The sequence below is a fragment of the Trematomus bernacchii genome, unplaced genomic scaffold (assembly GCF_902827165.1).
Source record: "Trematomus bernacchii unplaced genomic scaffold, fTreBer1.1, whole genome shotgun sequence".
Classification (NCBI taxonomy): domain Eukaryota; kingdom Metazoa; phylum Chordata; class Actinopteri; order Perciformes; family Nototheniidae; genus Trematomus; species Trematomus bernacchii.
Window position 1 is genome coordinate 11,099,639 of NW_022987720.1, and position 26,969 is coordinate 11,126,607.

Sequence of the window (26,969 nt, forward strand, 5' to 3'; positions counted from 1 at the left end):
AATATACACACATCTTATTGTGAGGTTGATTTCACATACACTACTTCGACGTTAGCTTGTCTACATACTTGAGCATAGCCAATTTAAATTAACCTTAGCGATGCATACAGTTCCTACCTACATAATAAAATATCTCTCTAAGTTACAAGGATGACCTTATTTTATCAACCTCAAACAGAAGCCTTTTGTTCTACAGTACTATCTCACTTAACGCTTAACACTTGTCTATTTCATTTTAACCTTTATATATACAGTCTATGGTTTTAAGTTAACTTGGAGGATACGATTAGCATCGTTAGCACCGATGTAGCTACCACTCGCTTACACGCTAACCCAAGCCTTAAAGCTCCCATGTCATGCTTTTCCGGTTATTACCCGTCCCCTTGTGTGTTATGAAGGTTTTTATGCATGTAAACGGTGTGCAGAGTCAAAACCCTCAAAGTACACCCTGTAGCGAGTAAAACTCTAACACAGAAAATACCTCCCCAAAACGCCTCGTTGGAGATACGTCACTGCCCATTTGATTCTTCCGGGTACCGCCTGATGTCATGCGGTACCCGGAACGAAATGGACCAATCCCGAAGAGCTATGGCCACACCAGCAGCGGCGTGTTCCTCCTCCAGAGGTTCGAAGAACCGGCATTTCACAGACGAAAGCTTCCAAAACATTGCCCAGTTTGCGGCCGGATATGCACAGCTTGTTTGGACCGTTTGGAGCAGTGGAAGATCTGGGTATACAACCTGTAAGTTTGCATTGTTATTTGTGTATTTATCAAACAAGACTGTTTAAATGTGTAAACTGTGTTGGACTGCTAAGCCATTGACACAGTGCTAACTGTGCTAACTAAGTTGCTAGAGTTTCCATATATCAACTCTAATATCAGCATATGGCCTTGCATACATGTATCTCATAGCAGGAGAATGTCTGCATTCACACACAAAATACCTATTGACAGTATACTCCGGGTGATTTGCCGTGCGGTCAGTCGCGAAACGTAATTACATTATAGCTGGCGTAGCGTGTATGCAACCGATCTAACACACGGAGCTAGAGCTAGTTTTGGTCGGAAAAACATTTTTGTGATGCTACGTTGCTAGCGTTTAAATATATCAACTACAATGTCAGCAGATGGCCTTACATGTTTGTCATGGCAGGAGAATGTCTGCAGTCACACACACGGAATACTCATACAGTATACTCCGGGTGATTTACCGTACATTGTGACAGTACATATACTGCATGTAGCTAACGAGGCTAGCTGTATGCTAGCGCAAAACAATGTATTCATGCAAGTTACATTGTATGGTAGCAGAATACCCGTATACGATTGCAATTATAAACACGTTATTGCTAGCCTAATATGAACCACTAGCTTTTGTTCATAGTAGTTTTATTACACTGCATTATAGTTGCCTTTCCTCCAAGCTAACGTTCATATCGTGTTAGCTACCAAGGTAAACAAAGCTAGGTTAGCATATTAGCAGGCAAGCTGTTCATTACACAACTACTACTAACGAATCTAAAACAACTAAGTTTCTCTAATATTTTGTGATTTGCATTTGATTTCGTCCAGCCAGATCCTGGCGGACAATCCATGACGGGGAAGGGACTTCTACTACTACTGAGGCCTCGTGCTAAAAGGCACCGCACCGACTGTGCGCAGGCAAGATGCGAGGAGGAGGAATGGATGATATACCGTGTGTATATATGTATATTTATGTTCATTTTGTACATTTCTAAAAATAAAGTTTAATGGAAATACTTAGTAGGCCTATCCTTTCTTCCCTGAATTCATATATAGCAAACCATGATTTGATTTCTCATCAAACAGTAGTAGTTTATAACGGGTAAAAATAACTTACTCTTTGTTATGAGCGGCTCGTAGGCCACAAAGACAAGGAGACATACACCAGTTTACAAAACCACGGCACATTTATTGTGGTAAATGCAGAGATAGGTGGTTGAGAGGATCGCAGAGTTAGTCTTCCTGCAGCCGCTTTGGAGAGAGACTGGGGCCGTCGTGTGACTCCGGGCAGCTGGGCTCCGGAGGTGTCCGTAATCGTGCTGATTAGCCTCTTCAGCTCCACCCCATCGTAAGACAAAGGCCCTGGGGCCGTCACACTCTTCTATAACAACAGTTAAAAATATATATGTATATAAAATATACGGCTGTACCGACGCCATGATAAGACTGATGTTACGCTGAGAGCAGCCGGGAAAAGCACTGTTAGACATGGGCGCAGCCTCTCTGGTGGTTGACTAATCAGAACGAGTGGCCGAGCTGACCAATCGGAGCACACTAGGCTCACAGGGAGGGGGGGGCAAGAGCTCCAACGAGTCGTTTAGTGGAGAAAGTGAATACTGCTGAATACACATGCTTGACAGAGATTCTGTATGCGAAACCAATGTGAGTTTGGAAAATTGCACAGTATCTATTTTAGTATACCTCAACAATGTAATTATGATCAGTGGAAATGGCCATGACATGGGCCCTTTAACATTCATTACGTAGCTGATTAAAATCATAAACACATAAATAAAGTACTCGAATTTCACTTACCGCAAAACGGCATTCATGCACCGTCTGTTTTAACCGCAGAGCGAGTCACAATAGTCCGATATATAAGCATGAAGAACAAACAAACACGGCCGGGATCAAGTTGTGTTCCCTGGATGAACTGACCAGGCAGAGTCCCTGTAGCTTCACGGACGGAGCAGCTAGCAGAGAGACAAAAAGCTAACAGCAGCAGTCACCTGACAGAGCTGTCACTCAATGTGACCACGCCCTAATTTATGCAAAAACGTTAAGACCTAATATAAATAAAAGGGTCGTGTTAGAAAACAATTCACTCACAAATCCATAATCATGAAGGTGGAATCTAACTATATTCATAATAATATTTATTGGATCCATAGGTAGAAACATGTTTTTTTAGGCTGTGAAATTGGGCATTTTAACATGGGGCTCTATGGAAATTGCTCCTTTCTGCAGTCAGCGCCTATCGGCCAATATATGAACTGCAGTTTGTGGCACTTCCGCATTGGCGTCCCGGCTCTTCCCCAGAGTTTGCCGCTTGGTCCACCCCCACCCCCCAGAACTACACATGCTGGCTAATTGTGTTTCGCAACATGTTCTATTGCACGTCTCTACTGGGAATTGTAGTTTTAAAAGACGTTTTCGTATTTCCCATAATTAGAAGTTGCCAGTATTAAACTGTGTACATCCCAGGAGGTTTAGGGGATGGGAAACACATTGGTGTTATCAAATTGAAAACATATAATTAATAAATGGGTGAAAATTGCTTGTGTCCATAATGGGCAGCATTACCCACATGACAACTAAGGTCAGAAGAGCTTTATTTAATAGCTGGTCTTATATCTGTGACCCCTCCTGTTGTTAATTGATAAGCCTTGAAACATGCACTTGTCAAGGTTCAGAGGCACATTTTGCAAATATGGCAGTAGCCATCGATCATCTTAAAGGTGGGGTAGGTAAGTTTGAGAAACCGGCTCGAGATACACTTTTTGTTATATTCCATGGAATGCTCTTAACATCCCGATAGCAATGAATATCTTAAGTGCTTTGACAAAAAATCCATAAAAATGTTTCATCTGTGGAAGTCGTAGTACTGTAAAAAGCACGACCAATCATTTTAGCCGGCCCGGCTAAAATAACTGGATGGCCTACCTGCCTGTCAGCCTTCCATCGGGGCACAAACTTATCTCGTGCCCTCATTGGTCATGTGCGCGTTCGTGTGTGTTGGAGGAGGGGCTCTGTAAGGAAGTGGCAGATTCTTTCCGGCTGTGTATTTTCAAATTCTAGCGCACTCGAGCTGGTTTCTCCAAAATTACCTACCCACCTTTAAGATAAGATATACTTGATTGATCCCAGCATGTACAACATGCAATTTATTGTTACTTTGTAATTCTACTCCACTACAATCCAGAGGTTAACCTGGTATATTTTAGCAGATTCTGATTAATGATGTGAAATATATACAACCCTTAAAGGGGACCTATCATGCAAAATGCACTTTTGTACGTCTTTTATACATGAATATGTGTCCCCGGTGTTCCAGGGAACTCACCAAGTGTCAGAAAACACAACCCTCTCTATTTTCCTCCATACCCAAATCTCTAAAAACGGGGCTGCAACGGATCTGATACAGACTGATCCAGATTTGAACATTTCACTGACGTCAGGACGGAGGAGCTGACTTATCAGGGGAATGAGAGGTTGCCATGGCATGGTAACAGCATGGTAACACGACGCTCGTAACTTGCAGGGGGGCGTGGTCAGCTGCAGCGCATGCAAAGACAGGGTGGAGGAGAGCAAAATAGAGCGAAATGAGGCATGGCTAAAATGCATGATCTGTTTGGTATTTTGAAAAAGAAAACGTATAAATATGCCTTATATAGGTATGGCCCTACAATATATTATTCAAATATAGCATGATAGGTCCACTTTAAAGCAGACTTTAGTTACACCTGAGTAAAATTCAGGGAAGGTGATTGTCAAGTGCCTTAATAAACTATGCAATATATTAGACGTTAAGTACTTTGTCAGACTTAATATTTATCTGTAGATACCCCCAAAGTTTTTTGCTTATTCAAAAGAAGACCTTAACTTAAAGTATTCTTTAATGTTTAAATAAAGCCTTATTAGTTTGTCTGTTTTGCACATCCTCCTATTAATATCTTTGGACGTCCTGCACTAGCTGTTTTATTGTATAGATCACTTACAGTATCTTCTTGATATTTTCTATTCTATATTTATATCATTGACCTTCTACTTTCCCCCTATTTTGTTTGATTTTTTTAATCAAATATAACATATTCAACAAACAAATTCAATAATGTGCTTTAAACACTAGGCGGGGTTAAAAAACTGTCAAGTTTACAGTGCCAACACAATGAATTATACTTTCCACTATAATTTCCAGTTTAGTTTATGACGGATTTATTTTGTTGTCCACACATATATTGTTTTGATATTTGTAACACCAAACCGACAGAAAAGATGGTCTTAACATGACCCAGTGGTCTAGTTAATAAAACATAATAATATCAAACATAATATTACTATTAACTTTATTGTGAAATTAAAACAGAACGGTAAAGAAAAATACAGTTTCAGTCTCTCGATTTTAAGCTTATGCATTGTACCATGAACCTGTATAGACCTGTAACAGTCAACTGGTGAGGAGTGGGAAAGGTAGTTTCTGAAGATGTTACAAAAAATAACACACAGCATACAATGCCATAATAACTTTGTATTATTAGTGTAGGACACTTATGTATGTATAACATCTGAATATGTGTAGTTTTATTCATGTTTTCACATAATTTTACAGGATATTGCTATAATATTTCACATATTGTAGTTCTACACATTAATATCTGATTTGTAAAACATCACAGACAGAAAGGTATATCCGTCATTTAACAGTAAGCTATTGAAATTCTGAATCCATAGATGTGTCTCCCATCACCCAAATCCCCTGACTATTCTCTCAACTCAGTATTTACATTCTTATATTCAAAGAAAATCAGTAATATCTTTAAAAACGACAAGTCCTTTTCTATCAGCTGTGCACCGTTATGGTGTAAATATAACCTATCTACCAATTTGATCAAATGTAAAAGTCAGCCGAATTACTATTGATACTGCAAGGAGACGTATTGTGTGAAGAGCAATTGAAGATGTTGTTTAATTGCTGATATATTTATGATCCACGTCACATATTCAGTTTCGGCGGCATTTCTTCCAGTTTGTCCAAAGGTCTTTTAATCAGGACTCTATAAATAGAGAACTACGGTAGATGTGTAATACACAGTGTTGACTCGTTGACTAGAAAGCAATTTTGTGAAACCCCATATCCTAACAATTTCACCATTAGACACAGATTTGGTAGGAATAATGTTGTGTTTATTGGCAATGCAGGCTTTTAACTTTTTTTTGCAAAGTAACATCTTTTACAGCGACACGCATAATGAATAAAGGAAACAAACAATAGTGTCTTTCTTTTGTGCACGTGTGACGCCTGAAGGAAGTTCAGGCCTATTGCCTCTGAAAACATTTTTAGAAGAACAGAGACAGACAGGAACTGTGCAGGACCCAACGGGAAGAGAGAAAGGAAGTGACAGGAACCCTTTGAATCGAGAACAAAGAGCCCATGGACCTCGGCGTTTATGACTCTCGATCTGTGCATGGGGTTGGTCTCTGCTGTATGGCTGTTTGAGCTTTTCTCTCTGTGAATCAGGCCAGGCTCTCTGAGTGTGGAGAATTGAAATGGTGTGGATGTTTGTACAAGGGAACAGAAGACAGCAGGGGAGGAAATGCTAATGATCTTTATGGGCAATAAACAGAACACATATCTTCAGGTTGATAGATGCACATGACCTTTAGGGTGATTTAGTTACACTTTGGAATCTGAGTGTGTTTCTGGGGAAGTCTGACGTCAAAAGGTCTCTGAGTTCCAGTGAAGCAGAGAGATGGGAAAAAGTTTAGAAGCAATCTATTTTTGATCTCCTCTTTAGGAAATCAGAATGTTTCTGCTTTACCTCACTTTAAAAACTCTGCATAAAATAGAAAAAACTCATTCTTTTATTTTGACTCTTAGTAATCCAGTAACATTACAATTTCCAGTTTGTGACACATCCAGCTCTATGTGGTTATTTTTGTAACATTATCGACCTTTGATGTCATTGACCTGTGATTATGTATGTGCATTTAAACTTCTTAAGCTGTCTGTGTGGTACTTTGTGATCAAAGCAGAGAATCTAAGCCAATGGACAGTTGGCGGCAGCCTTCACGGTGGATATATACACCTCCCTCTGCAGCTCTTAATGGAGCAGAACACCCCCACCTTCTTCGTTTTTCTCCTTCACCTCCCACGAGCCTCTTCTGCACTGCCAGGCCTGGTGAAATGGTTTTGGGGCCCCTTCATCAGATAACACTGCGACTGATAACGCTTGTCTCCTGCCGAGACTCCTCTGAGTGGGCCCCTCCTTTATGGTAATAGCCAACAAACATTCATATACAAACAATACGAAAATAGCTTAAAGCATAGGAAAACAATTTAAATATGAATAGACTTAAAGGGTTATTTCAGCATTTAAAAAAAGCATGGTTATTGGCTTTATAAAGTGGGCAGAGATGGCAAAAGAACACACATCCTTCACTCAAGTAGAAGTACAGATACTCATGTTTAAAAATAGTCTGATAAAAGTTGAAGTATTGATTAAACTTCTTTACTCATGTTAAAGTAAAGAGGTTTGGGCTTTGACATGCACTTTATTAAAAAGAAGTTTAGCCATAACTACCAACTGTAACTGTCAAGCTGGTAAATGGACCTCACTTTATATTACTATAACATTAAAGAACTGCTATTTCAAATGGTATACTGTCATTGTCATATATACACATATTGTGTTTTCTGTATGAAATTAGGTTGAATCAGGTGTGCAATGACCCTAAATAATAATGATCCCACCACCAAATGCAGATTAAAACTAAAGTAACAAGTTTATTTTTTGAAAATGTAAGAATTATAAAGTACAGGTATTTGTGTTAAAAATGTAAGGAGTAAAAGTAAAAAGTTGTTAATAGTAGAGTAAAGTACTGATAACAGAAATATCTAGGTACTGTAACAACGTTTTTGTACACTACTTCCCACAACTAGACAAAAAAAGGGCAGGGATAGAGGCTCTCAAATAACTTGGTTGTGTTTTGAAAGAGTGAGATACGTTTCTTTGCTTGTAATTTATCTTTCATTTTATGCTGTCCAATTATAGTTGCATTTGTCTGATGACTTTGAATGCTATCTGTACTGGGGAATATGTGAACCTATTATACATATAGTTCCATCCTTCTTGTTTTGAATATAATCTGTTTATAAAATATTGTATACATTTGATATCTGGTAGAAAGAGAATATTGTTTGTTAAGTTTGGAAAAAAAGTCAGAATGTAAAAGTCAGACTTCTGAATTGAATCTCAAAATTCTTACTCTTTTCTCAAAGTTTAGACTTTAGAATCAGAATTCTGACTTTTTTTTCGCAAACAAAGAAGAAACATACATACTCATCATTGATATTCTCCTCTTACTCTGGGTAAGAAATAAATGAAGTGTAATTCCTAAAATATACGTTGATTTAATTAATATAAATATAATAAACTTATTTATCACTGGATGGTAACAATTGATATGTCTACACTTCCAGTTGTCTGAAAACTTTATTTTTCGTAAATGCTCAAAACAAATTCACCCTTTAACTTAATACTGACTTACAGATTTTCCATACATGTGTTTTTAGTGTTAGAGAATGTATAATATGTAAATTCCAGGCCGGAAAGCTAAGTGAATTTCAACCGCTGCAACAAAAATGTTTCTGTCACCTGCTGCTGTCAGTTTCTGATAGTTGCCTCTTTTGTTTTAGTCGCCCATTGTAGATATTAGCAACAACTTTGTACTACATGAAGTCCACATGTGCTCTAATCAAAATGCTCTGTACACCTTCTTGTTGTGGTTATGGCTTATGTTGTAGCTCCACCACCAGATCAGTCTAAAACCACAATTTCTAAGAGATTTATCTTTCTCCACCCTTGTGGTGTACCAAATGGCAACCAGCGGGGGATCTAACTTCAACCAGCCATTTGTAGAAAACGCAGCCGCAGAATAGCACCACATGTTCACAGTCACATAAGGTACATGTCGGCTAGAACGTGTTTATACTGCAACAGCTCAAGTCATTATTTCTAGATGGGCAAAATATACTGTATAATATAAAATGCATCAAAGAGACCTCAACTGTGTTAGCAGATGTATGCTAACACGGCCTGAAATTACATATTTATGTCACCTCTTTCCCCCTCATCAACCGCTGCCAGCACTGGGAAGCATAAAACCTGTCAGATAAAAACACACTCATATGTATCACACTGAAACAAAGCCATGGAGAATACTTGTTTCTAATTGGTTGGCAGGTGTCCAATAAGTACTTTTGCATGTATGAAAAATGGACGTTCTTTAAGGCAGAGTTGTTTTTCTTGGTATCTTGCAATGGAATAAACTCACACTAAAAAAAAACTAATATTTTGAACAAAGTTCTTTGCCCCTATCTTGTCTAATATTTCCCTATATCAAAACAGAAAAGTATATTATTGGTCATATTTTTGCCAAGTATGCAGGCCAAGCAAAACTCTTAAACAGCAAAAAACACCTGCTAGTGTGTGAGGCGGGAGATGCTTGTAGTTATGAATTAACTCCCTTGAACTCCCTTTCAAATAACACCAGGCTTTCTCCAAAGAAAGAAAAGAGGGCTGCAATTTTATATAACCAGCTTCAAACGGTAATAATCCACATTCCTGCACTAATGTTCTTCTAAAGTTCAAAGAGCAACATTTCTCCCTCTGGGGTTATGCTATGTCTTACTGCAGAGCTTAGAGAATATGAAACTACATGCACATGAAGTCCATTGATCTCGCTCTGATTCAAATTAAATGGTTGACTGGCCATCTGAAATCTGTCAGTATAGTGGGAAGCTGAAGGGCTGTTAGTACACAAACACGACTAAAATTAAAACATCTGTTGTGTGCGTGATGTCTCTGGTTGTAGCAGCAACTCCAGTATGTGACAGAGAACAATGGGGTGCACTGTTATGCAGATTTTTTGGCAACTAAGAATGTTTTTCTCAACTAATTATTTTTCAACTGCTCTATGAAGAAACAAGTAGAAGCAGGAAGGGATTAATAGATGTGAAAATATGAATTATAACATCCATAGTGTATTCATTAGAGGCTAGGTGGGTTTCTGCCTAAATGGTTCCAAAAAGATTAATCATTAGTTCCTTTGCAAAGTACACCTCGCTCCTATGACTCACATGAGGATAAAAAAGGAGGGAAAATCCGCCTCTCTGGCATAGTGAGATGTGATATTAAATCATCATCTTGGCCGCAGGGATAATCTTTTGTCACCACGCCTCCAGCCACAATGATGGCGGTCTGGATGAAGTAGAGAAAAGGGCACTGGCGCTGTGGGCTTTGGTCATTACTCAAATCTGTCACTTTTCTTTTTTATTGTGCAGTACCAAACTGTTACTCTAAAACAAAGCTTGTGCCAATAAGCAAACAATCCTGAATGGCTCAATGAACAGTGACACACTGTTGTTTTGGTGCATTTCTTTAACATACTGCAGCAGTACATCATTGAAGTTAGTTTGATATTCCACCAGATAACACAGGCAACCGGATACATCTTGAGGGAATCATGAACCTTATCACTTATAAGCCCACGAGAATTCTGAATTGTTTTATATGTTTGTTCGTTTCAATGGGTCACATGCGATATTGAGTCCTAATTTAGACACTGGATGCTCCGAAAGAGGCAGGCAGGACCTGAGGGCTTTTATACATGAATATGTGTCCCCGGTGTGTCAGGGAACTCACCAAGTGTCAGAAAACACAACCCTCTCTCTTTTCCTCCATACCCAAATCTCTAAAAACGGGGCTGCAACGGATCTGATACAGACTGATACAGATTTGAACATTTCTCTGACGTTAGGACGGAGGAGCTCCGCCTATATGGCCAACTCTCCACCTATCAGGGTAATGAGAGGTTGCCGTGGCATGGTAACAGCATGGTAACATGACGCTTGTAACTCGGCCCCCTCCTTTGCAGGGGGGCGTGGTCAGCTGCAGCGCATGCAAAGACAGGGTGGAGGAGAGCAAATAGAGCGAAATGAGGCATGGCTAAAATGCATGATCTGTTTGGTATTTTGAAAAAGAAAACGTACTGTATACATATACCTTATATAGGTATGGCCCTACAATATATTATTAAAATATAGCATGATAGGTCCACTTCAAAGTACATCAATAAAATAAATAATAATAAATTGCTCTTTTTGTCATTTCACAGTACAGGTACTATGTAACAAAATTGTTCCTCTGCATTTGACCCATCCAGTGTTAGGAGCAGTGTGCTGCCATTATGTCCGGTGCCCGGGGAGCAGTGTAGGGAACGGTGCCTTGCTCATTAATAGTCTCATTTAAAACACGTAAAAGCTTCAAAATTCACGAGTGGGATATTTACTGACCTATTTTATGTTGTAGAACCAAATGTTAAAGTCTCTTAAACATGTGTTAACCACAGACCCTATTGCAGTCATCTAACCAAAACCCATAAAAAAAGGGAACTGGTAGTGGAAAAATGCTCAATGCTCAATACATTGTATTCTATTAATTGTAATAATTATGTCATGTGGAGTTTCATGTCAGAACAAGCTGACATATTTAAGCCCGAAAAGATGATCTGAAGAATTTAAGATTTGTCTTTTTACAATATGTCTGTATAACAACATGGAGCAGCTGATCTGTGATCTGGTGAGAGATGATATCAAAACACATTTACTGTGCTGTTTTCAGAGTGGTGCGGTCAACATGGCGCTGGCTGCCTCCCTCTCTCTGTGTCCTGCTACACTGTGGGCCTTTCAGCTTTCCCTCTCTGGGCCCCCATCCCTTCCAAAGCCCTCCAACTCTCTATTGTTCTTGTGTTTGGTGCTTTGTTTGAGGCCTTCCCTTATCAGATGTGCAGGCTCCAGCTCTCATATTTATAAGCATCTCAAATATCTACCTCTTTCACTTTCTCTGCCATGCCTCCTAAAAAGAATTCCAATATTGTATGTGACAATAAAAAATGCTTATTGTCTGACAAATATACAGACCGCATTTGTCTGCTTCTATCACATTTTACCATCCGCTCTGTACTCCCTGTACACCCCTCTCTCTGCCTGCACGCAGCACTTTTATTGGCCTTTTTTATGCATTGTGGGAGGTTTGTGTGGAGGTACAGCTAAGGTGACCGCCCTTGTCTGGAACCTTCTTTTATGGGAGGTCTACATTCACCGCACAGGATTTTCTAGAGACATGCAGACGACAGAGAGTTGGACATACCCGCCTACCCTTCCCGCACATAACTGGAATCAAGACGTCGCTAGAGCATAATCCATTGTCCTTATGTTCCTCATGTGCGCGTTATTTATGTTTTTAGGGTGGTAATGGGATGACTTGTGTGAGTATAGTGAGGTCATGTAGAGGTGGGACTCTATGTTTATAGCCAACACATGGAGGACCTTGGGTAGGATCAGTGAACCACAAGGGTGTCATTACACAGTTTTTCTTACATCAGCCACATTTCCCTCACACCCAAAAACACATGACTGTAGCAAAAACAAAGAACATGCCTCTGCCCCTTCCAGAAACACACAGACACATTGACTGCAAGAAAAGCGTCACCACAAAAATCTCCTGGGTTTGTCCGGGTGACATCTTGACTTGAGTCATTCGGCTGCAGCTGTGCAGGAGAGCTAGGCTTACCCAGCTTGTGTAAGAAAGCCTGAATAAATGCACGGTTCTCCTTGTGCTTTCAATCAGATAGGAGTAAGTCCAGGGAGCAGGCATGGAGCATTCCTCCGCCTCTGCACACAAGGCAGCTTTTGTCTGCCCTCCATATCTTTGGCCGCTATTTCAGTGGCAATGCTGGATGCATGCTGCGTATTAGATCAAGAAGCCTTTAGTCACTTGTACCTAACTGGATCACACAGAAAGATGATGAGATTAGAGCCGACATTAATATATAAAGGGCCAGCCAGTGGTAGTATGTGGCAATATGTGGCGTGGAGAAAATCACTGCTTCGTCCCAAGCCAAGCCCAAAGTCAAGTCCCAAGTCCAGTCCCAGATGCATGCCCCAAGTCAAGATATTAAATTACCAAATCAAGTCCCAAGTCAAGTCAAAAGTCCCAGGTCAAGACTGACAAGCCCCAAGTTAGGTCGGACATCAAGTCAAATAAGACCAACAAGTCCCAAGCCAAGTCCCAAGTCTGGACCGTTAAATCCATAGGCAAGACTGACAAGTCTGAGGTTGAGTCCCAAGTCAAGACTATCAGGTCTCCGGTTAAGACTGCCAAGTCGCAAGTCAAGTTCAACTTCCCAGATCAAGACAGACAAGTCCCAAGTTAGGGCTTACATCAAGTCCCAAGTCACGTCCCAGGTTAAATCCAAATGTCCAAATCAAGAGTGTCAAATCCCAAGTAAGATCCCATGTAAATTCCTTAGTCTAAAACTTTGAGTTTTGAGTCCTTAACAAGTCAAAATAAAAACAATCACCCCACACATTTTGCGTACTGTAGTTCAAAATTCAAAGTTGAGTTGCAAGTCTTTAATTGTGTCAAGTCCTAAAATGTGTGACTTGAGTCTGTTTTGAGTCCATGTCTTGTAACTTGAGTCTCACTGTAAGTGCTTGTAGTATAACGGAGAACGTCTATAACAAAGTATGGCTGTTACATTACAGTAAATCTTGAGGTGCTGATATATCGCAGTATATCATTCAACCAGAGCTATTTGAGGTTAATGGTCTCTTCTGGGACACACAGGAAGAAAAGCTATCATTATATATGGAACGCTCCTGGGGATTACTGACTTTCCACACCTGGATACATTCAATTCAAAGCAAGTATGCTGTACAAGCAAAAACGCTGAGAGAATAAATGATGATGTACATTGTGGTGGTGAGTAGTGTCATATACACTGCATCCAAACAGCTATTTATGACTGGGAGACAACAGATTATTTTAGCTAACAAACAAAATGTACAAATATGAGTGGGGTCATATGACTGTAATTAATGTGTCGAATAAATAAAATAGTGGGGGGAAATAGGACTCAACAATAAAAATGAAAAAAACAAACATGTCTTGTGATTAAAGTATTTTGCCAATGACAATTTATCCACCTTCCATCTCTATGCCTCTGGGAAGAAAGCATATTTCTGGAACTGGAAACTTTGGTCTTTCATGAAAGTTCTCTGATAACTATCACTAAGGGGAAGATAAACATAACTGCACATTTAAGAACAGTAAACCCACCTTGTTAAAAAAAGAAAATCAAATAATGAATGATGTTTTTTCTATTAATTAACTATTCACCCACGAATGAACAATCTGTATACATACAATAATGCTTTGCTTTATTCTCAAGCAATGTCTGAAATACTGCTTTCAGAGACAAAATGCTTTCCATATGTTGCACCGAAAGTTCCAAATCTTTTCTCTGAGCTTAAAGCTAAAAGTGTCGTTTTGTTAAATTGCTCTAAACTATTTCGGTCTATGCCCTTTTGAGGTTTGGCTGATGGATTACATCGCCATTAAAAGTGTTTCCATCCCATTAATATCTGATGTCATTATGTTGGCATTTGTCCTTTCCATAATTAGACCTACCATAAATAATATTTCATTATGTCTAACGGCTTGTTTACTGGATTTGGCTCGGTGCAAAGTTTGATGTACGGCTTCTTACTAAAGTGTGTACACTACAGATATTTATCACATTGATTATTTTTATAAATAGTCGGTGTTGCATGTATGTTACAGACAGACAGACAGACAGAGAGACAGACAGACAGACAGACAGACAGACAGACAGACAGACAGAGACAGACAGACAGACAGAGACAGACAGACAGCATGGTTTAACAGCAGGGGCTCTCGCTGGGATGAACCCATCATTCCTCACTTCAAAGAGAGCAGTGCACTCTGGGGCAAACAGCAGGATTTTGCTGTTGTGTAACAACCAGGGGGTGTCTTGTGCAAAAGGGAAGTGTGTGTGTGTGTGTGTGTGTGTGTGTGTGTGTGTGTGTGTGTGTGTGTGTGTGTGTGTGTGTGTGTGTGTGTGTGTGTGTGTGTGTGTGTGTGTGTGTGTGTGTGTGTGTGTGTGTGTGTGTGTGTGTGTGTGTGTGTGGCTGGGTGATTGCACTTGATCTGATAAAGTACAGTCTATCTGCTCTAGCACTGATTATCTGGTATTTACCGTAAAAGGTTTCATATTTACGCTAACGTTGTTTGGTTAACCCCAATCTACATTGAATAGTCTGCAAACATTGCAGCACACTGGAGCAACAGAATGGATCTTTATCTAAACTTTTAAAAGCGTACATTTTTACTATGAAAATACCACCTCTGCACTGCAAATAATGATTTCATTTCCCTTTGGAAATGTTGCATTTACATCACACATTAGTTAGTATTCCCATGCGACTATGAGCATACTTTCTTACAGTTCTCTCTGTTTCTGTTCAGACCCATGTTGCTGTTTTTGTCAGATTTCTAACACTTCTGAGATACGGTCAGATTGTCTTAATGAACTTCCACATAAGTAAAGACATACATGACAGATGTATCTGCTGCCATAAGGGGAGTCCACTATGTCGTTGCTGGAAGCCAATGAGGAGTATAGGATGGGACTGTGGTGTTGCCAAATAGCAGGCATCTGGATTGAGTTTCAGCCCGTTGGGGGTGCAGATTATGCTCGCTAAACAAGCTACACAACTCTGATTAGAACCAGAGGGGCGGTTCTTGCACTTAAGTGCACTCATTTTCATGCATGCTTGTCAAAAGGCCAGTTTAAATAACAGTACCTAAGGGAGAAGAGTGCTTCTACGCTGTTCTGTGGTAGGGGCAGGGAAAGCTTCATTTACTCTAGAAGTGAGTGCTGATTGATCAACATCTGTTTCTGCTCACTTCAAGGAGAACCTTCAAGTGCTTCGTCTGAATATGTAATTCAGGCTTTAATTCATGTCCTTGTGGGCAGCATTTTTTTTGTTGCTCAGAGCAGAGGCAAGCAATTTGTTTGCATGTTAGCAAAAGGAATTCGCGACAGATGGTGTTGCATAAACAGTTTAATTGAAACAGCTCGCAGTTAAACATCTTCATCAAGCTCGCCAGTGAGAACAAACAAGTACATGGCGACATAAGAGTGAGATGTCACCTCGCCAAGCTGGTACAAGGACTCACAATATTCAGTTCTTTTCATCTAGTGTACCCTTGAATAACCAAGCATTAGCTAATCCTTAGCAAAGGGGGGTTTTGGGGCACTGGGCTACTGTTCTGCTGGAATATAGGATGGCAGGTCCTTTTGAAAAGCTCACCACATGATGTCCACATGATACAAAAACGCACTGCAGCGATAGCCCACAATGGCCTCAGAGTTTACTAGCTGTGTGGGAGCTGATGAGAGCAGACTGTGAGTGTTGGCAGCTGCCATGGTGGTCCCAGCGACTCAACAACGACATCCATCAGGCTTTGAGCACACTGAGAGGCTGAATGTGGGATTTTGGCTAAAGCCTGGCTATATGTAGAGGATCGTTGGCATGTTGAGGGCCGTATGGTTTGCCTTGCAGGAAACTGTCACCTTTAATTTGTTTTCCCCTCCCAGCGATGGCATCTTTGTTCTTCTGACACACTTGGGTACAACAAATGCAAGATCCACCCCAAAGAAACAATTGCGATACTGAAAAGGGAGTTTACTTTTTTTATTTTTAAGTTGCTACTATATTCTAGTGGCTTAGTGGTTATGTTTAGTTGGGGGTCTGTGTTTAGGCTGAAGGAATGTGCTGGAAACAACAGGACTATTAAAAGGACTACTTTTGATGCCTCCTCAGTTTGCTTTTAGCTCATGTGGAATCATTTTTATTTCTTAAAAAAACAATAAGACAATTTAGAATTAGTGGTCGGTAACATGCAATATGGACAAGGAACAATTCAAAGAAAAATGTTGTTTGTTCTCATGTGGCAACCTCCAGGATTGAAACATGTTGCCAAAGCAGAAGTGACATAAATCCCGGTAGATCCGCCCCTGCTTGACCGGTACTTGCTTTTGATCAAAGTCAATGCGGAAAACCCGCACTCACACAGGTAGGCGGAGGTGAAGGGAATGAGCACTTTTACCGCCTTTTTGGCGAGCTGGGGGAACTCGGTCTCCACAGACAGCCAAAAGTGTACAAGTGACGTTTTCTGCCAGACGCTGTCTCCTCTCTCACTGTAGGTAACTTCACTAAAAATCGACCCATGTTGCCGCTCGCATAAAGTTAGCTGAAGTTAACTAGCTGAAATTCTCGTTATTTTTCTCTCACACTGCGCCTCCCCTGAAGCTCTCTGGCACCCCCCCGGGGAGGCGCGCCTCACACTTTGAAAACTGCTGATTTAGGGCATGGATACCTTGTTATTGACATATTGCTACAGAGTTGTTGCTCTATGAGTTTCTGTCTAAAAATGTATTACTTTTGATCTATTAAAGCAGTTTTACTTAGCTCAACCTTGTCGGGTCACTTCTGGTTGAAAAACAAAAACAAACCAGATGGTGGTAGCCAAAATGCACAACTAAAGGCTTTAAAGCGGTAGTCCACAAACCAATGTGTGACATCAGTGTGACTACATCCACTTACTGTACAGGCTTTGTTTGAAATCACATACTACATACTCAATCTCTACATACATGCATATGACCTACTAAATTAACAATTAAGTACAATCTAACTCTAACGTCCCATGTCATACTTAATATGAATAGTATGTTAGTGTGTGGTTTCAAACTCAGCCAATGGTCTATGGCATAGACCATTGGATCACTGGACCACTGGATTTGAACAAATGCTTACAGTATGTCTTTGCATAGACTATGCAAAGACATACTGTAAGCATTTGTTCAAATCCAGTGCAGTCTTTTTGTTCATCGTCCCCAGTACTTCTAAATAAGCTGTCAGGGGGGCAAGCTAGTTAGCTTGGACAGAATGGTAGGATAACATTTTAACAGCTGCTCCTGTCCTGAAAAAAAACCACAACTTGAAAGTGCCAACACCCCACCGCCGACCCTCCCACCCCCCCTACTTTCAGTGTGTGCTGTGCACAGCACTGCTGATGCACTGCTGGGGGGGGGGATCTGATGTGACTTATTGGAAAGGTCTAGGGGCATGAGAGCGAGGCCGAGGCTCACATACTGTACCCACAGGCCTCGTGACCACGGAGGCTTTCTTTAGATTTGTCTTTCTCACCCTTATTCCCTTTGGGGAGGATTTCTTTGGTCCTTTCCCACAGCCTCCATGTGAGGGTCTAGTTCGGAGAAAGACAGAGAGCGCTACATCAAGCTCTACCTCCCACCCAATGAACTCTGACTGTGGTGGGTTATTATGAACAGCAGCAAAACATTACTTACATTTATTCCCTTTGTATAATGCCTCACATTCATCCAATGCAATAAAAGGTGGCATACCGTCTTTATGTGTTCTGACTGGAAATATTCCAATATTACTGAATAGTTGGCACTGAAAATAACACTCACATAAATGTTATGAAATACTTGCAGCCAATACAAAAGCGTTGAAAGAGCAAAAGAGGAAACCCATTGTGTCTAATTTTGCTCCAGAGGCCCGGGTTTCCTGTATGAATCATAACATTGGTTTTCGAAGGTACTGCAGTGGTCTGGCCAAAAATGTGTTTCTTATCCAACAAAGTTTGGGAAGTGTGAAAAAGTCTGCTGACCTTGGAATGAACTGGCCGATTTTATCTGTGGCAACTGGTCACATTCTCCCCCTTTCACCACTGGTGGCCATGGATACAGGCGTCTTTGTTGGTTAGTGGCCATCAAAGACTTCAAAGGCAGAGCTGTGGACACTTTGGCTTTGCAACTGACCACTTGACCCTCGGACGCCCCGCTTGTGGAGAGCTCTAATAGGAAATGAACTGAAGATTACTCCGATCACAGTCAGTCAGGGGATAGAAAAGGGCTTTGCACCAGAGGATATTAGCCTTTGCAGCACCAAGAGAGAAGAATACACGGGCCATTCAGAGATAAATGCTAGGGTGGTGGTCCTTCAGATTCAATTAATACTGACTTTGGGTGGCAAGGCTGCTACTTTGAAGGGTCCAGGCTTTGGCTTTGATATTTCTTGCCTTTGAAAAGGGCAACGGTGACAAGGAATAAATGACAATATGGCTAAACAGCACTGGTCAAAATGTCATCTTTAATGTCACCATTGACGCAATCGTGAGCAGGGTTTGATCAGCAGTGTTCTTTTCCCCACTGCTTCAATCTTCAACTGACTTTTACCTTCTGTGGTATTAGAGTTCATACAGTTTGTGTCTTTCTTTCAGACGGAGAAGAAAGTTGTGTTACACTCATCATCACTGCAGTCAACATTTGCCAAAAAAAGAAAAAGATCATGTTTGCTTGTGTAGTGATAGTAAAAGTAAAAGTGTGTCACACTCTATGACTAGTGAGATGAAGAATACAGGCAGTGCGGAAGGAAAAATATTTACTTGGAACTGTTCTATTGAGGCCAGATTACGGGCATGATCCCTAATTACAGTCTGGCTTTTCCTCGCAGTGCCAAAGCAAACAGAGTACATAGAAGCACAGCAGATTTCGTAGTCCTCACATTTCACGGTGTTGAAATTGCGCTTTATTTGTTTTTATGAAATAAAGTGACTAGGTTAAAAAAAGTCCTCATGAAGAGATACATTTGTTCACAAATTAAGAAGCTAAAATGATCCTTACTATAATCACATACATTCCAAATAAGTAATGATTTACAGTAACCTTTTCTTGCACTTACATAATAAGCGTTGAGATTCGAAGCATACTCATGCTAACTTCTTTTTTAAAACTCTTTAATTACAACTCCGACACTGTAAAAAAAAAAAATCGTAAAAAAACCATTAAATTAAAGTAAAATACTTTACTGAAATAAAGTGCAAAAGCAATTAATTTATGGGAATTCTCCTTAAAGATTTTACAGGAAAACACTGTAATTTTACAGATGTATCTGCTCTTTTTACAGTCAATAACCTTTAATAAAAGTACAGCACTAATACTTCTATGGGCAAAAAACTGTTTGAGTCCAGGGTGGGAGGGGTCGGCCACTATCTACCCGCCTCAGGGTCCTGGAGGCCTGCAGGTCGTGGAGGGATGGCAGATTGCAGCCGATCACCCTCTCTGCAGAGCGGATGACACGCTGCAGCCTGCCCTTATCCTTGGCTGTGGCTGCAGCGTACCAGATGGTGATGGAGGAGGTGAGGATGGACTCGATGATGGAGGTGTAGAAGTTCACCATCATCGTCTTTGGCAGGTTGAATTTCTTCAGCTGCCTCAGGAAGAAGGCGTTCTTCCTAAAGTCCACAACCATCTCCACTGTCTTGAGAGCGTTGAGCTCCAGGTGGTTGTCCCTGCACCAGGTCACCAGATGGTCCATCTCCCACCTGTAGGCAGACTCGTCCCCACCAGAGATGAGTCCGATGAGCGTGGTGTCGTCTGAACTTCAGGAGCTTGACAGACTGGTGACTGGAGGTGCAGCTGTTGGTGTACAGGGAGAAGAGCAGAGGGGAAAGAACGCAGCCTTGAGGGGAACCGGTGCTGATGGTCCGGGGGTCAGAGACGTGTTTCCCCAGCCTCACGTGCTGCTTCCTGTCAGACAGGAAGTCAGTGATCCACCTGCAGGTGGAGTCGGGCACGTGCAGCTGGGAGAGCTTGTCCTGCAGCAGAGCCGGGATGATTGTGTTGAAGGCAGAGCTGAAGTCCACAAACAGGATCCTGACATAGGTTCCTGCTGTGTCCAGGTGCTGGAGGAGGAAGTGAAGTGATAACTACACTGTACAAATATTCACAGTGAATTCACAATAAATACCTGGCAACTTTTTGCATGACTTTCACAGTAAGGTTCACAGCAATTTACTGTGAATGTCTTCACAGCAATGTATTGTAATTTCACATCCATGATATTACAATGCATTGTTGTAAAGGTAAAACTGTATACTGTAACTTCACAGCTTCAATGACTAAGGAATTACTGTGATATTACAGTATGTTACTGGGGAATTACATCATTTTGTTGTACATGCATTAAACAAGGGCCTGTACTTTTACATTTCTATTGTGAAAGCAATGCAGGAGTTGCCAGTAATTTACTGTGAATTTACAATGTGTACTGTGAAATTAATGCAAAAGAGTTGCCAGCAATTTACTGTGAATTTACAATGTGTACTGTGAAAGTAATGCAAAAGAGTTGCCAGAAATGTACTGTCAATTTACAATGTGTACTGTGACAGTAATGCAAAAGAGTTGCCAGCAATTTACTGTCAATTTACAATGTGTACTGTGACAGTAATGCAAAAGAGTTGCCAGCAATTTACTGTCAATTTACAATGATATACGTGCATAACTGTAGTCCCCAGCTCCGGTACTTCCTGGAGGAAGCTCATACAATGGTTTCCTGTCAAATACTATTATACACATACAGCAAGCAAAAATGCACAAAAAGCATCTCACCCGTGAGTCCAGTTGGGTCAAATCAAATAGGCTATCAAATATAAAACATCCAATCACCGAGCTGAGCTAAATTAACATGAACCCAAGCTGTTGCCTGGCAACGCAATCGCACAACGTCACGTCCGTTAATTCCACAACCACACACATGGATTAACATCGATTTAATACATTAATGTAGCCTTTGTTTCTGCTAAAAGAGGTGTCGACCAGCTAGGGCAACAAGAAAATCGGCGAAATCGAGTGTGACTATTAAAAAATAAATAATTATTTTATTAATATTGACAATAACAACCGACCGTCGTGGTAGAGCATTTGCTTGGCATTTCCGGGTATTTCTCCACTGGTTGGGCCATGTTAACAATACTGTGTAACTGTCACGTTTGAAGGGACGAAATTGTGACATCTTCACGTCTCCCAGCATGGTAAATCGTCACATGTTCACGTCTTGTCGTGATACCGGGTTGATCTAAACATGTCATTTGAATGGTAACCTCCTGTTTGCTCTACAAAATCTTGTAAAGTAGGCCATCACCAAATGGCGACAAAATAGGCTGATGTTTCTAGGTAAGGTAAATGTTAATTTTAAGCTAAGTTGGTAAACCAACAAGCCAAGTTAGCAACACTTAGCTAACATTAACATTAACCCTAACATTCAACAAACTTCAGAGTGAATTTAAAGTGTGAAGGTATGAACACTTTTCCTTAGACAAAGGAGAACGCAGGGGAGCTGATGAATGACGTCTAAAGGCCCTGACACACCAAGCAGTCACCAGAGAACTCGTCGACGCCGACGCCGACGCCGACTGTTGCGTTGCCGTGTTCTCCTGCGTCTTGGCCATGTGTCTCACTGGAACACACCGCAAAGACTTCAGCCGAGCACGTACGAACTGCGCATGCGTGAGTGGCAATAACTCTCCTTACCAGCAGGCGGCGGTAGTGTATATTCGTCATTCAAAAGAGGCAACAACCGGAAGACAGAGAAGAAGAACAGACTGCGTGATCTAAACAAACAACAAATAGCGTGTGCGTTCCATTTTCACTCTCATCCATCGAAAACATGTTTCGGGCGGTACTGGAGCTATCAGCCATTGGAGTGTTGCTTGTGGAAGACATTCTCAAGCAACCGTTTCGCTTCTCATGCACTGATTCGCTAGCTGAACAGCCAATCAGAGTGATTTCTTTGTCCGACTGCCTGTGGCCGACGCACGGCCGATTCAACATGTTGAATCGGCCGTGCGTCGGCCATTAAAGGCCAAATAAGGCGTGTCACGGCCGACGGTGCAGGACACACCAAATTGAGTTTGGGCGACAGGGCACGCTTCGTCATCCGACTAACGAAAACGGCCGATTTCGGCCTGGTGTGTCAGGGCCTTTATGCTCTCTTCCAATCCTGTAATCACTGCAAACTAGGGCTGTCAGTCGATTAAAATATTTAATCGCGATTAATCGCATGATTGTCCATAGTTAATCGCGATTAATCGCAAATTAATCGCACATTTTTTATCTGTTCTAAATGTACCTTAGAGGGATATTTTTCAAGTTTTTAATACTCTTATCAACATATGAGTGGACAAATATGCTTTATATGTTTGTTTATTATCATTTGAACAATGACAAATATTCTCATGAATATTAAACCCAACAACCTCTGAACATTACAAATATTCGCCTCAATTCAACCTGGAACCTCTCTCATACAATAATACAAAAAGTGTGTGTGTGTGTGTGTGTGTGTGTGTGTGTGTGTGTGTGTGTGTGTGTGTGTGTGTGTGTGTGTGTGTGTGTGTGTGAATGTGGAGACACTGTGATGGATCGTTGGAGCTATGTGCAGCTCAAGGCATATATGCTCGAACGGGAGCTGCCTGGACGCTGCAATCATGTTGCGCACACTATCCGTGCTGAGTGTGCTGACTTTTCGTCAAGTGCTCGGCGCAGTTGTCGGCGAAATGTCGCTCCTGTAGTGATCACTAATTAACTAGGTTACATAATTCACTCATGGAACTACAGGTTGGGGGTATTGTTTCCGCACGGACACACATGTTGACGGTACCTACTGTGTACCTACTGTGTGCCCTCCTTTCACTTATTGTCTTCTCTTCCTGGGTTGCGACCCGACAACATGTCCGTTTCTGCTGCTCAATAAAGCCAGATTTACACCTTCGATGCACCGCCTCCGACTCCTATCTCTCGACACTACATTGGTGACCCCGACATAAGTCTCGCTAAGTCTCCGAGACTGAACCGAACACGGCAAAAAGCGCAGCTTTTCTCGAAATGCCGGAGATTCTTGGAGACGTCCGTGGCTGCCACGTGCACACGGACTGAGGCTCGGTGCGCCCCACGGAATGGCTGAGGACGTCGCTCGCCATTCCCGCTTCGTCTCGGCACTGGAAGGCAGCAAGCCTTCCTACTACGAGGAGACGATGCACGACCTGCTAGGTATGGAGGAACCCGACTTCTACCTCGTGGAGCTGTTTCTTCGGGACATGCGGCTGCATGTCCAGGCTGCGCTAGCTAACACGGCTAGTGTTGAGCCCCGCGCTTTGGCCGAAGAAGCTAGCCGGTTCTTCCTGGCCGCCCGGCGATTTACCCCTGAGGTGCTTGCCACTTCACGCTGCAGCACCTTCCCTGGTGGGGGCACGCCGCCTAGCAGAGGCCGACGACAGCGACTACCGGCCGTCGAGAACGGCTAGCCACGACTGCTAACGACAGCTAGCCACGGCAGCTAACGGCTAGCAGCTACCAACGGCTAATGACGACAACTAGCAACGGCTGACGACGACAGCTGACGACTAGCAGCTGGCGGCTAACGACATCCATTGGCTATCGACATCCGACTGTTAGCCCCTTTTTTTTTTGTGGTGCCGGAGAGGGGGTTCGATAAAGTCTGGTCGGCCTCGTGTGGATCCTCTCACAATTTCGCCCACCTGTTTTTGATCGTGGACAGGACGACCCTTTTGAGTTTTTTCTGGTGCCTGAGAGGAGGTTCAACCATGTCTGGTCGGCCTCATGTGGACCCTCTCGCTTTTTCACCACCTCGACGGCGGCTTCGGACGTCGCCCATGCCTTCTTCGGCCCGTGGGTGGCGCGCTTCTGGACCCCGTCTCGCCTCGACTCTACGGTTTCGGACATCGCCCATGCCTTCATCGGCCCATGGGTGGCACGCTTCGGGACCCTGTCTGGCCTCTTCCTTCGCCTCGGCAGCGGCTTCGGGCGTCGCCCACGCCTTCATCGGCCCGTGGGTGGCGCACTCCCGGACCCTGCCTGGCCTCTCCTCTAACCGCGGCTCACGGTTCGCCTCGACGGCGGCTTCGGACGGCGCCCCGTCTGGCCTCTCCCCTGTCCACGGCTCCCTCCTCCCGGGGACACGGCTCCTTCCTCTCGAGGACTTCGTACCCGCCGCCGCTGTGCCTTCGCCTGCGGCCGGGCAGCGCTCCTCCCTGCTGTGGACCACCGGGTTTTTCACGCCCGTCCCCGCGTCGCAACACGGCGACCCTGCTTTCTGCGGCCCCCTGACGACGGCCCATTCCGGCCCGCCCCCCACCCCCCGGTGGGGATGCCCTCGCCCTCGTTGGGGCCCCTACCCTCTCCTGCGGCCCCCTTCCGACGGCCCGTTCCATGGCCCGGCCCTCGCCTGCGGCGCCACCCTTCTCGGCCCCTGTGGTGCTTCCTCCCGGACGAGAGGATTGTGTCCATGGTTGAATTCTGGGGGGGCTTGTGTAGTGATCACTAATTAACTAGGTTACATAATTCACTCATGGAACTACAGGTTGGGGGTATTGTTTCCGCATGGACACACATGTTGACGGTACCTACTGTGTACCTACTGTGTGCCCTCCTTTCACTTCTTGTCTTCTCTTCCTGGGCTGCGACCCGACAACATGTCCGTTTGTGCTGCTCAATAAAGCCAGATTTGCACCTTCGATGCACCGCCTCCGACTCCTATCTCTCGGCACTACACTCCTCTGTTTTCATTGAAACAGCTCCTTATATCCGTTAGCGCAGCTAGGTAGCACCAGATGCTAACAACAACAACAACAACACGTAAGGTGTGCCTCGCTCGCCCCACACATACACCCTCCCGGTCCTCCCGATGGCCAGTCCGGGCCTGCCGGTGAGCGTGGAAGTGTGGTCTGCCACAAGCGGGCGGCAGGAGCGGGGCTGTCAGCATCAGCTTGTAGATGGTATTTTAAACTCGATGCGCTCTGAAACTACGGGGCGGGGCGGCCGAGGACAAAAAATACACATGCGTTAATTGCGTTAAAATAATTAGTGGCGTTAATATTTGTTTGCGTTAACGCGTTATTAACGCGTTAACTTGACAGCCCTACTGTAAACACATCCAAACAAGGATCATTTCCATTGTGGGCACCTAGATATCGTCACAGCCAAATAAAGCAAACACAAACTAGAACCATTATTCTTCTCCTGACATTTTTCAATCAATGGGATTTGTTTGTGAGCTTCGAGGGAGTATACACATCTAAGGAAGTATGCACATCTAAGGAAGTAAGGAAGTACTGTAAGTAATTCGTCCTGTTGCAGAAATAGCCCGGGGTGGATGTGCGTGTTAGGGACCAACCCAGGGAACCACAGTTAGTGTGCTTTCTGAACTGAGTGGATAAACAGAGGATTAATGGGGACATGCGTTGCCACAATAATAACCAAGAAAACGGTTCTGTTTTCATTTAAGTCCCAAAAGGAACATCCTTCTCAAACATCAAACTACACTGTTGGCTAGGCTCCCCTGTGAGCTCTTCTCTTTACTTTTGATGCTGTTTTTTGTAAAACCTGGGCAATGACCATAACCCCTTGATTCCACCGGGTCCGTCTGCGCCGCGTCACGGCTGCGCCGCGGTTTTGGTCCGGAGCGTCTTGCGTGCTGGTTCGCAGTTTTTGTTGATTTGGGCATATTTCCTGGACAGGCTACTTTGTACAGACAAAGTTAATAATAATTGTAATATTCCAGTTATAAACGACATGAATCAAAGATGTGTTGCTGTATTTTAGTGGTAAAAAAATGCATTCATTATCATAATTATTCTATATATATAATTTACACAGTGCCTGTAAACCGGAGGAGAACGCTGGCATTTCTCCTCCTACTTGAAAGACTGTCTGCCATCAAGAGAGTCACAAACAGGATGTCCAATTCTCTTCGAGAGCTTAAAAAGGACAACATGATCAGTGGTGTTAGAATTTAAAGAACCTGCTCTGGGCTGTAGATGTATCAGTGACTGTAAGGAAATCAGATGCTGTTCATGTGATAATATCTTGGGCTTTAGTAAGTCTATAATGCACATACTGTTCTACCGAGGCATTGCATGTGTTTGCTGTACATAATTGACTTTGTGCAACTGTCATAACTAATTATACAGAGCTCTTCACAGCTTACAGCACAATTTTCTCTGCAGACGCCCAAAAGATTTAAACAACACCATGCACAGAAAGTTGGAGTTAAGGCCGGGAGCCAAGGTCTGCAGGTGCAATGAATGATACAAACTCAGAACATTAAGAACCCTGCAAGTGCATTGGATTTCAGAACGCCACACTATTTCAACCAGGAAATTAGACGTTTTATATTTTATTGAATTGGCCGTGGCGGAAACCAATGGGTTTTGAGTTTGAGAGGGAATGGATAGTTGGATTACGCTGCAACAAGCTGCCTTAAATAAAGTTGTCATTTATCAAACTGGCTCACATAAGACAGAGTTACTTGATACATTTTTATTTAAAAGGTATTGATAAGAGAGGCTTTAATAGTCATAGTTTTCTAGGTGCCACCTCCTATCCAATTTCAAAATGGACACATTAT